This window comes from Podarcis bocagei (assembly GCF_964188305.1).
Source record: "Podarcis bocagei genome assembly, chromosome: 7".
NCBI lineage: Eukaryota > Metazoa > Chordata > Lepidosauria > Squamata > Lacertidae > Podarcis > Podarcis bocagei.
The window spans coordinates 94,248,381-94,261,313 of record NC_138132.1 but is presented as its reverse complement, the minus strand read 5'-3'; the positions used below and the strand labels follow the sequence as shown (position 1 = coordinate 94,261,313).

At 43.3% G+C, this 12,933-nt stretch overlaps 1 protein-coding gene across 1 annotated transcript in view; it reads right to left on the bottom strand.

The window, feature by feature from the left end:
• Nucleotides 1-9,621: 9,621 nt before the first annotated feature.
• The window catches only part of LOC308592420 (tigger transposable element-derived protein 1-like), a gene marked incomplete at its 5' end in the record, with an annotated part of 444,148 nt that continues 440,836 nt past the window's right edge, over nucleotides 9,622-12,933 (bottom strand). The window contains one exon of the mRNA XM_081203826.1: nucleotides 9,622-9,638. The remainder of the gene's footprint in view (nucleotides 9,639-12,933) is intronic.

The window sequence follows — 12,933 nt, the reverse complement described above, 5'->3', positions numbered from 1 at the left end:
CTGCGAGAAGTGAGGTTGCAGGGAACCAGACAGAATAGGGAACTCTGTGGAATGCCCTCTTGTCAGATGTAAAGGAAATAAAGATCTGCCTGACTTTTGGAAGACATCTGAAGGCAGCCCTGTTTAGGGAAGTTTTTAATGTTTGATGTTTGATTGTGTTTTTAATATTCTGTTGGGAGCCGCCCAGATGGAAGTGATATATATATATATATATATATATATATATATATATATATATATATATATATATATAAAATTATTATTATTTCTGTCCCATTTGACCAACTCGTGTCATACTAGAAGGGTGATGAAGTGGTCTGGGAGAGTCCAACCAGCAGAGAAAGGACTGGATAAGGAAGGAAGCTGTCCAATGGAATACAGTCTGTCCGATAGAATGGAGGCTGTAGCATAGGCCTTAGGAGGTCCATTGTGATGAATGCCAAAGGTGCCTCCAGCATGCCCAGAGTTTTAGATCAGGGGCCATGAACCTCCAGCCTAGGCCAAATGTAGGCCTTTCTATTCATCTCCTGTGGAGGTAACGCTCTGCTTGTGCTGAGGCAAACCTCACACCCAGCATGCAACAGTGTGCCAAGGAGCGTCATGCCCACACTCCTTGAACTTTTGCCTTTTGGCTAGAAGACAGGGTTTTCCCCCTGACCGTTTGTCCTCTCACAGATTTGGTTACTAGACATAACGCTTGGCTGGAGCATGACCGGGGAGACAGATGTAATCAAGTATCGGGGCACATTTTAGGGAAGCACCTGCTAACACATGTATCTGATAATGCTGGAAATGTGCTTAGATGGAAATACGTCATGTTCAGAGTGGTTTCACCGTTGTTGTTGTTTAGTCGTTTAGTCGTGTCCGACTCTTTGTGACCCCATGGACCAGAGCACGCCAGGCACTTCTGTCTTCCACTGTCTCCCGCAGTTTGGTCAGACTCATGTTTGTAGCTTCGAGAACACTGTCCAACCATCTTGTCCTCTGTCGTCCCCTTCTCCTTGTGCCCTCCATCTTTCCCAACATCAGGGTCTTTTCCAGGGAGTCTTCTCATAAGGTGGCCAAAGTATTGGAGCCTCAGCTTCACGATCTGTCCTTCCAGTGAGCACTCAGGGCTAATTTCCTTAAGAATGGATGCGTTTGATCTTCTTGCAGTCCATGGGACTCTCAAGAGTCTCCTCCAGCACCATAATTCAAAAGCATCAATTCTTCGGCGATCAGCCTTCTTTATGGTCCAGCTCTCACTTCCACTTCCATACATACATCACTACTCTTTCCAATTGTTGACTTCTGCAAATAAAAGGAGCCTCTGCAGAACTAACCGGCAGCCTGTTTTGGAGCTTGCTTGCCAGCTTGCTCCTGCACAGCTCACTTGCATCCAACCTCCTGTCCTCGTTATTCCTACAATTCCCCCCAAACTTTCCCCAGGACACCTCCCTTCTTCTCAGGTCATGTCTGCCTCTCCTGTACCACACCATCCTTAAGTGTTTTTGCCTGGCTCAGGTGTCTCCTTAAAGTGTGATCATGCTGCTTGCTTGCCTGGATGGGGGGTGGGCACAGAGCCGTAGCTAGGGGGTGGTGCAGTGGGGCCTTGGCAGGGGCGAGGCAAGGGTGTGTGTTCAAAATCAGCATACAATGTCCATAAATATGTCTATAAATAAAAATACTGATTATTGCCTCATAAGAAAAGTTTTTTAATAGAGGATGAATTGATTTGGGGGGGGGGTTGGAGGAGAGGCGGAAAGAAGAGCTATTTTGTCCCTGGCTAGGGGGCGCAATCTGGACAGTTCTGCCAGGAGCGCAAGATAACCTTGCAATGGCTCTGGGTGGGGGTGGAGAAATATGTGTGTGTATAGAAACCTCTGGCTCTTGAGTGGCTGGAATAGTAGCTTGCAGCACAAAGGCAAGAGTCAAATCTGTCCCTCTGCACAATTTTGCCTCTAGCCCCACCCAGCACTGGCATGTAATCCCCAAAAAGTTGCTTATGAGGGAATATAGAAATTCAGCACCTCTGCATTAGAGTTTCATCTACTGCAAGGATTAAGAACAGGCTGGGGCCCCACAGGCCAATCTGATCAATTGGCTGACTTGTGGCATCAGCTGATGGGCGGAAAGGTGCAGTTCATTTCTGCCTTGTCTTCTCTCTCATGCAGCTGATGCCTCCAGCAGACATCTTTCTCAAAAAAGAAGCATTTGCCAGCCTGGCACTTTCCCAAAGTCAAGGGTGCTTTACAGCCAAAAGAATGCACATGGCAGATAGTTATCTCTTTATGGTCCAAGATAACAGTCAGAGTCAGTTCTACAGCTCTGGAGACTTATGCACACCAATCTAGCATCTAGGCAGCTATTCCCAGATCTGTACTATTCCCAGATGGAGCAGTTGCAGCAACAGGGGATCACTCCTCCTCAGCCGGTTTATGTACCTTCCCCTGATGGGCTGTGCACATGCAACCAAAGACTCTGCCTGCAGGAAAACTTCCTCTCTCAATCTCCATCCTGGTTCTGGGAGATGTGGTGCAGGAGAAGGTGGGGAAGCACCTGGCCCTGCACTTGCTTGACCTCCTCTTTTGACCCATTCTGTGCTCTACCGTCCTGCTCTGAAACTTCCCCTGCCTTGCCTTCATCTCTTGCCTCCCCAAATCACTGGTGCCCTCTGCCGAGTCAGACTACAGACTCCCTTCTCTGGTACACACTCATCAGAGTCTTCCAGTCCTGACACCCAAGCACTGACTATTGGGCTAGCAATGACCCTTGTGCTATAGGTCCCAAGTGCCTGACCACCAACTGAAAGTCAAGCACCTTGACTAGCCATGCAAGGGATTTCAACAGGAAGGTTATGGAAATGTTGGCCAAGGAGCTGTACTGCATCCCTTCCACTTTTCAACACTCTGTGAGCTTCATTTTAAATCTCTCTCTCCATCTTCTTTTCAATCAAGGTGAAGCCATGAATACTTATTATCTCACACTCCTATATGATACACCATGTTCCCCCACCCACCCCTGTTTCATGCCACCATTGCAACAGTAGTTTTTGCAGTGGCAAGGATGACAGTGTAGGAAAAGCCAAGAGTATCATCCTGAAAATATGTCATCTTAGGAACATGGCACATCACACAGAAGATAAATTGTCTAACTGATCTGCCATTCTTCATACATAATTGATTGCCTCCCATGAAAAATGGATGAGCAACTGAGTGCGCAAAAGGAGCAGCGAAAGGGCATCACACCATGGGTGAGATGCAACAGAAGGAAGCCACAGATGTGCAAAGTGGGACAAGGTTCAGGCATCCAAGGAATCGTTGTGGCCTAGAAGGTGTGCAGTTAGGCTTTAAGGTTAGCTTTATTTGAGTTGTGCATTCCTTCTCAGAAAGGAAGTCTCAAGTGATTTATAATCAAACTAAAAAACAAAATGGTAGAATCACATAAACACTGTGGAAAACAGATTTAACATCCTTGGGAAGACATTCCCTAACACTGGGAGGGGGGTAGGCCTGTGAGAAGGCATTGTTTCTGGTTCCACCCTGTATTCTTCTCATGTAGCACTGCTTCCTTTCCCTTGTAGTTCATCTTCTGCCAAATACTTCGTTATGCATCTTGTTGTCCTCTATGGTAAATGTATATCATTTTATGTAAGTTACAGTATGTTGCCATTTTTTGACCCATTCATTTCAGTGCAAAGGAAAGACATTGCAAATGGAGAGAAAAAACTTAATTACATATCATCTGTTCTAACAGCAGCAACAGATCACATTTGCTGGATTGTTTTCTGTTCTGGGAATTATGGGACGAATTAGCAAACACCAGCAATTTTTGCTCCTGTTTCTGCTTTCTGCAGAATTGTCTGACATCCCTGGGGTTGGAGGCCAGTATGGATAATTAATACTTTACCACTACAGCCCTATGATTTCACCCACGACAACAAAGACTGTGCCCCACCATTCTCAAGGACAACTTTTTTTGGGCGGGGGGGGGGAGGGAGGAGAAACTATTAACCCATGATCTAATATTCTCTTGAAGTCAAAATGGTAAGACCAAATACTTCAGAAAAACCACAAAACAATTAAGTCATCCCATGGGAAGGATGGAGCCCATTGATATGAATGGGGCTGGTGCAACAGTACACACAAGGCTAATCCAAGAGAACTCTGTGCCACTAAGGCTAAAACTGAATGCCCTTTTACCTGGGATTATGCCCCATTGAAGCCCTGGTATGTCAGCCTGGTCATTATGGTCCCACCATTGTAGATCCTCACAATTGTAGATCCTTCTTCGTGGAACTCCTGTCAGAGTTCAGTCCTGCCCATACCTCAAAAGTGAGGTTTCCCCACATGAAAAGCAAGAGGAGCAAGATTCCCCAGCAGATCCCATTGCTAATCACCCTGGAGTACCACTGGATCTGCACATACCTACCAAAGGACTGGAGATCCACACCTCAAGTGGCAGAGTTCCTGACTAGGTTTCATTCTTCCCCCTGGACCACAAGAGCCAAGAGACAGGTACTGCCACCCAAGTGTCCTGCTAGATGCCTCTGAGGTTTTGCAGGAGGAGGGTGAGTGCATGAAAACACCTGCTTAAATCAGGCCATGAAGCTGTGCCACATTAAACCCTGTGGAGGCTTCTAGGCAGTCGAAATCTCAGGGTGGGGACTGCTCATGCATGTGCCCTAGTGGGATAACATTGAACTAAGAATGCTTGATTGTGATTTTCTTTCAAGATCAAATCAATATTATTTGCAGGGCAGCAGTTGAAGAAGGAGCAAAAAGGGTTTTCTTGTGTGTGTGTGTGTTTCTTTGTGGCTGATTAGCTGCTCTCCCTGTGCAAAGGTCAGAGGGGGCAGGGTTTCTGTTGAGGCAGGTGATTAGCTGTGGGAGGAGCTTATCAGAGCTAGCAGGGCAGTTTGACCCATCTTTTAGATTTAGGGGAGCTAGTCTCAAACGTTTGTTGGGGGAGACCTAGATTTTTTTGTGTGTGGGGGGGAGTTATTTGTCTTGTCTTCACGCTTTTTATGATGGAGGACCGCTGTAGCCACCCCCAACGACATGTTCTCAAGATGGAGGGGGAGGGAACAGCTGCAGTCGCCTGTGGTTCCTGCGCAATGTTTGCCATCTTGCCAAAGGTTGCAGGCAACTTTACCTGCAGCAATTGCATGTTGATTGCCCTCTTAAAAGACAAAGTCCAGCAACTGGAGGAACGTGTAGCTACGCTCCAAAGAATTAGAGAGCTGGAGCTCTTCTTGGAAGCAACAGAGCACACCGTCTCCACCAAGGAGGAGACAGGGGACTCCCCTGAGAAGGAGGCTAGTTTACCAACACAGGAGCCAGATATATGGAGAAATGTGACTCAAAGAAGTAGGAGGCCCAGGGTTCGCTCTGATTGTTTAGAAATACACAATTGCTTTGAGGTCCTCTCTCCTAGCATGGAAGACGAAGAGCAGACTCCATTTGAGGATCTCTCCCTCATTACATTCGATCAGGTATATGAAGACGAGTAGCAAAGTCAGTCCTCAGGGAATGTGCAGGCGACCTTGGAACGGACAGCTCACGGAAGAACCCCGACCAAACCTAAGAGGAGGCGTGTAGTGGTGATAGGGGATTCCCTACTGAGGGGAACAGAAGCAGTGATCTGTGGGCCTGACAAGATGTCTCAGGAAGTGTGCTGTCTCCCCGGGGCTAAGATACAAGATGTAACTGAACGACTGCAAGGAATAATAAAACCCACTGACAAATACCCCTTCCTCTTGGTTCATGTGGGAACCAATAACACTGCAAGCAATAGCCTCCAGAAGATCAAAAGAGACTACGAGGCTCTGGGCAGGAAATTGAAACTACTAAATGCACAAATTGTCATCTCATCTGTCCTCCCAGTTGAACGACGTGGCCCAGGGAGAGAGGGAAAAATAGTGGAAGTGAACAGCTGGCTTCGCAAATGGTGTAAACAGGAACGGTTTGGATTCTTAGATCACGGACTGCAGTTTCTTGAAGATGGACTTCTGGCAAGCGATGGGCTGCACCTCACAACGGTTGGGAGAAATGTTTTTGCCAAAAATCTCAGAAACCTCATCAGGAGGGCTTTAAACTGACTAATGTGGGGGAGGGAGACAGTGCTCCTGAAGGTAGGAGTCTATCAATTGATGAAGATGATCATCCAAATGTCATAGACCAAATGGAGCAAACAGCACGCAGACCTAGTGGTGGGAGGAAAAAATCCTTAAATAAGAGACACGGGGGAATGATTAATGGACTTCAATGTCTGTACACTAATGCGCAAAGCATGGGAAATAAACAAGATGAGCTTGAGCTCTTGGTACTGCAAACTAAATATGACATAATAGGCATCACTGAAACCTGGTGGGATAAGTCCCACGATTGGAATGTAATAATGGAGGGATACAATCTATTTCAGAGAAACAGACCAGACAAGAAAGGAGGAGGAGTGGCGTTATATGTCAGGGATGTGTATACCTGTGAAGAGATCCAAGATTTAGAACCTCAAAGCCAAAGTGAGAGCATTTGGGTCAAAATTAAGGGAGAGAAGAATAACAGAGACCTCATTGTGGGAGTTTACTATAGATCCCCAAGCCAAACGGAGGACATAGATGATGCCTTCCTGGAACAGATGGCCAAGCATGCAAAAAGAAGGGAGATAGTAGTAATGGGGGACTTCAATTACCCGGATATTTGTTGGATGTCAAACTCAGCCAAGAGCATAAGGTCAAACAGATTCCTCACTGGCCTTGCAGACAACTTCATTGTCCAGAAAGTGGGAGAAGCAACAAGAGGAACAGCCATTTTAGATCTGGTCCTAACCAATGTTGATGACCTGGTTAGTGGGGTAGAAGTGGAAGGATCATTAGGCGCGAGTGATCATGCTCTTCTGAAGTTTACTATACAGCGGAAAGGAGCAGCCAAGCATACTAGGACTCAATTTCTTGACTTTAAGAAAGCCGACTTCATAAAACTTAGGGAAGTGCTGGGTGAGATCCCATGGACAGTAATACTAAAAGGAAAGGGAGTTCATGATGGCTGGGAGTTTGTTAAGAGGGAGATAGTAAAAGCACAACGTCAGGCAATACCAATGAGACGGAAACATGGAAGGTGCCTAAAGAAGCCAGGGTGGCTATCTAAAGAACTTTTAACTGAGTTAAGATTAAAAAAGGATGTGTACAAAAAATGGAAAAGGGGGGAAACCACCAAAGAGGAATTCAAACAAATAGCCAGCACGTGTAGACACAAAGTCAGAAAAGCTAAAGCACAGAATGAACTCAGGCTGGCTAGAGAGGTTAAAAGCAACAAAAAAGGCTTTTATGGGTATGTTCGTAGCAAAAGGAAGAACAAAGAAACAGTGGGGTCACTCAGAGGAGAAGATGGTGAAATGCAAACAGGGGACACAGAAAGGGCTGAACTCCTCAATGCCTTCTTTGCCTCAGTCTTCTCCGATAAAGAAAACAATGCCCGACCTGAAGAATTTGGAGCAAATGATTCAGTAAAGGAAACACAGCCCAGAATAACTAAGGAGATAGTACAAGAATACTTGGCTAGTTTAGATGTATTCAAGTCTCCAGGGCCAGATGAACTGCATCCAAGAGTATTAAAAGAACTGGCAGATGTGATCTCAGAACCACTGGCAGTCATCTTTGAGAATTCCTGGAGAACAGGCGAAGTCCCGGCAGACTGGAGGAGGGCAAATGTTGTCCCTATTTTCAAAAAGGGGAAAAGAGAGGACCCAAATAATTACCGCCCAGTCAGTCTGACATCAATACCAGGGAAGATTCTGGAGCAGATCATTAAGCAAACAGTCTGTGAGCACCTAGAAAGGAATGCTGTGATCACCAATAGTCAGCATGGATTTCTGAAAAATATGTCATGTCAGACTAACCTGATCTCGTTTTTTGACAGAATTACAAGCCTGGTAGATGAAGGGAACACAGTGGATGTAGCCTACCTTGATTTCAGCAAGGCATTTGACAAGGTACCCCATGATATTCTTCTAAAGAAGCTGGTAAAATGCGGTCTTGACTATGCTACCACTCAGTGGATTTGTAACTGACTGACTGACCCAGCCCAAAGGGTGCTCATCAATGGTTCAACTTCATCCTGGAGAAGAGTGACTAGTGGGGTGCCACAGGGTTCTGTCTTGGGCCCGGTCTTATTCAACATCTTTATCAACGACTTGGATGATGGACTCAAGGGCATCCTGATCAAGTTTGCAGATGACACCAAACTGGGAGGGGTGGCTAACACCCCAGAGGACAGGATCACACTTCAAAACGACCTTGACAGATTAGAGAACTGGGCAAAAACAAACAAGATGAATTTTAACAGGGAGAAATGTAAAGTATTGCACTTGGGCAAAAAAAATGAGAGGCACAAATACAAGATTGGTGACACCTGGCTTGAGAGCAGTACATGTGAAAAGGATCTAGGAGTCTTGGTTGACCACAAACTTGACATGAGCCAACAGTGTGACGCGGCAGCTAAAAAAGCCAATGCAATTCTGGGCTGCATCAATAGGAGTATAGCATCTAGATCAAGGGAAGTAATAGTGCCACTGTATTCTGCTCTGGTCAGACCTCACCTGGAGTACTGTGTCCAGTTCTGGGCACCACAGTTCAAGAAGGACACAGACAAACTGGAACGTGTCCAGAGGAGGGCAACCAAAATGGTCAAAGGCCTGGAAACGATGCCTTATGAGGAACGGCTAAGGGAGCTAGGCATGTTTAGCCTGGAGAAGAGGAGGTTAAGGGGTGATATGATAGCCATGTTCAAATATATAAAAGGATGTCACATAGAGGAGGGAGAAAGGTTGTTTTCTACTGCTCCAGAGAAGCGGACACGGAGCAATGGATCCAAACTACAAGAAAAAAGATTCCACCTAAACATTAGGAAGAACTTCCTGACAGTAAGAGCTGTTCGACAGTGGAATTTGCTGCCAAGGAGTGTGGTGGAGTCTCCTACTTTGGAGGTCTTTAAGCAGAGGCTTGACAACCATATGTCAGGAGTGCTCTGATGGTGTTTCCTGCTTGGCAGGGGGTTGGACTCGATTGCCCTTGTGGTCTCTTCCACAAGGAAAAAAGTTTAGTTTGCCTCTAGCAGCCCTAATTTGATTGGTCAGTTTCTTTACTAGCACACCACACTTGGGCATATTGTGCCTTGATGTTTGTTTGTTTTTTAAAAGATATTTATTAAAGTTTCACAAATTATATATTCAAACACAACAATACAAACAGACACAAACAAGAAAAAACAAGTATAATTTCAAATCCTTATTTTCTTAAAACTTACTTCAACGACTTCCTCATACCTCCTCTTTCTGCATTCCAATTTCAAATATTTAGTTCAGCAAATCCTCACCCTTAATTTTATCTAATTGTTGACCTTTCTTTTCTTTTAACTTAATCTTTACAGCTGTAATCCACTTACTTTCTAAAGCCACATCATTTTAACACTCATTAATTTTACAATGTTTCTTAAGATAGTTCTTAAATTTCTTCCAATCTTCTTCCACCGTCTCTTTCCCCTGGTCTCGGATTCTGCCAGTCATTTCTGCCAATCCCATATAGTCTATCACCTTCATCTGCCATTCTTCCAAGGTGGGTAGATCTTGTGTCTTCCAATACTTTGCGATGAGTATTCTTGCTGCTGTTGTAGCATACATAAAGAATGTTCTGTCTTTCTTTGGCACCAATTGGCCGACAATGCCCAAGAGAAAGGCCTCTGGTTTCTTAAGGAAGGTATATTTAAATACCTTTTTCATTTCATTATATATCATTTCCCAGAAAGCCTTAATCTTTGGGCATGTCCACCAAAGGTGAAAAAAGTACCTTCAGTTTCTTTACATTTCCAACATTTATTATCAGACAAGTGGTAAATTTTTGCAAGCTTGACTGGAGTCATGTACCACCTATAAATCATTTTCATAATATTTTCCTTTAAGGCATTACATGCCGTAAATTTCATACCGGTGGTCCACAACTGTTCCCAGTCAGCAAACATAATGTTATGACCAATATCTTATCCCACTTTATCATAGCTGATTTCACTGTTTCATCTTGTGTATTCCATTTCAACAGCAAGTTATACATTCTTGACAAGTTCTTAGTATTGGGTTCTAACAGTTCTGTTTCTCATTTTGATTTCTCCACCTGGAAGCCAATTTTCCTGTCCAACTTGTAAGCCTCCATTATTTGATAATAATGAAGCCAATCTCGCACTTTAACTTTTAATTTCTCAAAACTCTGCAATTTCAGTTTATCCCCTTCCTGTTCCAAAATTTCCCAATATTTCGGCCATTTGGCCTCCATATTGAGTTTTTTCACAGCCTTTACCTCCAGTGGCTGGGGAAACCCAGCCAGATGGGCGGGGTACAAATAATAAATTATTATTATATTATTATTATTCCGTAACCACATTACTTACAATTAGCTTAGCCTTTTGTTCAGAATATATTGCACCCATACCATTCTCAAATCCTTGGCCTACCCCCATCCCATGTAGATTCTTCTTCATAAAACTCCAAGAAATGTTGTCAAAAGCTTTCTCCGCATCCACAAATATCAATACTGCTTTAGTGTTTATATTCACTTCTAGTTTTTCCAAAATATCTATTATATTCCTCACATTATCTGACAAATGTCTTCCTGGGAGAAAGCCTGCTTGGTCCTTATGAATCTCTTCCATCAATACATTCTTCAGCCTTTTAGCCTAAATGTCAGCAAAGATTTTGTAATCCACATTAAGTAACGATATAGGGCGGTAGTTCTTAAGCTGAGTCTTTTCAGTCTCTGTTTTCGGTATGAGTGTAATATAAGCTTCTTTCCACGATTCTGGTGCCTTTTTCCCCTCTAAAATTTCATTGCAGACTTCCTTCAGAGGTTGTAATAACCACTCCTTCAAAGCTTTGTAGTATCTGGAAGTCAGCCCATCCGGTCCTGGGGATTTGCCCAGTTGCATGTTTTGAATGGCACCTTCTATCTCCTGTTCAGTTATTTTCTGATTCAAAGCTATTCTACTTTGATGAGAAATTTTTTGTAATCCATGTTTCTTAAGAAATTCGTCTATGTCCAATTCTTTCTGCGGCCCTTGTGAATATAATTGTTTAAAATATCTCTGGAAGCAGTTTCTAATTTCATTTGGGTTGTAGATGTTCTTTCCTTCCACTTCTAAGTTTGTAACCGTGTTTAATTTTTGTCTTTTCTTGATTTGCCAAGCCAATAGTTTACCACATTTATCCGCTGATTCAAATGTCTTTTGTCTCATTTGTTTAATTTTCCATTCTATTTCTTGATTCATTAATTCCATATATTGTCTCTGGTATAACTTAATTTCTCTCAAAATCTCTTGAGACTTTGGTTTACATCTTAATTTCTTTTCCCATTTTTTTATCTTTTCCAAAATCTTGTCCTTTTTCTCATTTTGGCTTCTCTTCTTTATTGCATTTTGTTGTATCACATATTGTGCCTTGATGTTGAGTCCCTCAGCACTGCACCAGCATTTTGCAATTTTCAAACTCTTAGCTTTCTGCTTCAAAATCCCTGCTGCCATTAATAGGTGGCCAATTAGGTGCTTGTATAATAATCATGGATTATTACTGTTAAATCCACCTAATGGCGCTATTTCAGGTGTTTTTGCGACTGGTGTTCCTAGGATTTTTGTTACTTCAGCAAATATCTCAGCCCAGAATCAGGCCCTTTGGCACAGCCCCACCAAATGTGTGAGCAAGCTATAGATCCTCTGCCTGGGACAGTTGCTCACTTTGGGACAGCCCCATTGTTTTCCCTGGAGCTGAGGGCAATGAAACAATCGCTGAGACGGCTAGAGCGCCGGTGGCAGAAAACTCACTCTGAATCAGACCGGACACGGGCTAGAGCTCAACTTTGAGCCTACCAAGTGGCAATGGCGACGGCGAAGAGGGCCTTCTTCACCGCCTCTATTGCATCTGCAGAAAACAGCAGCAGGAGACTTTTTCAGGTGGTTCGCAATCTATCAGAACCATCTGCACCACCGGGGCCTGGTAGAGACCCCAAGATCTCCTGCAATGCTTTTGCAAAGTTTTTTGCAGATAAAGTCGCTCAGATTCATTTTTTTTATATAAGATATTTATTGCAATTTTCTTTAAACAACAAACAAACCACCAAACATATAAAATACCATCAAAAAGTGAAAATAAGATTAAGAAAGATAAACAAAGAGTAGAAGAAAAATAGATATGAAAATGCAGTTGTTAAACAATCGTATTTTCATGATCTTAAGACTTCCTCGCATCTCTCTTCTCTGCTTTCTCAGTTCGATAGTTATGGACAGCAATTTATTACCTTATTTCAATTCTTAACTTTTCTCAAATGTTATGTCCCAGATTCTAAAATCTTTAAATATCTTTATCAACTTAATTTCATATATCATAGAGCCAGATTACTGCATCCCTGTTACTTTCAAACGTGCATTCTCCTAACATTCATACAATTTGTAGTGTTTTTGTAAATAGTCTTTGAATTTTTTCCAGTCCTCTTCCACCGGCTCTTCTCCCAGGTCTCGAATTCTGCCGGTCATTTCAGCAAGTTCCATGTAGTCTATCAGTTGCGTCTGCCATTCTTCCAGTGTGGGTAAATCTTGGGTCTTCCAGTGTTTCGCAATAAGTATCCTTGCTGCTGTAGTTGCATACATAAAAAAAGTTCTATCCTTCTTTAACACCCCTTGGCCGACAATGCCCAAAAGGAAGGCCTCTGGTTTCTTAAGGAAGGTATACCTAAATACCTTTTTTAACTCATTATAGATCATTTCCCAGAAGGCCTTCACTCTCGGACAAGTCCACCAGAGATGAAAGAATGTTCCTTCAGTCTCCTTACATTTCCAACATTTATTATCATGCAAATGGTATATTTTTGCAAGCTTGACTGGGGTTATGTACCACCTGTATATCATTTTCATAATATTTTCT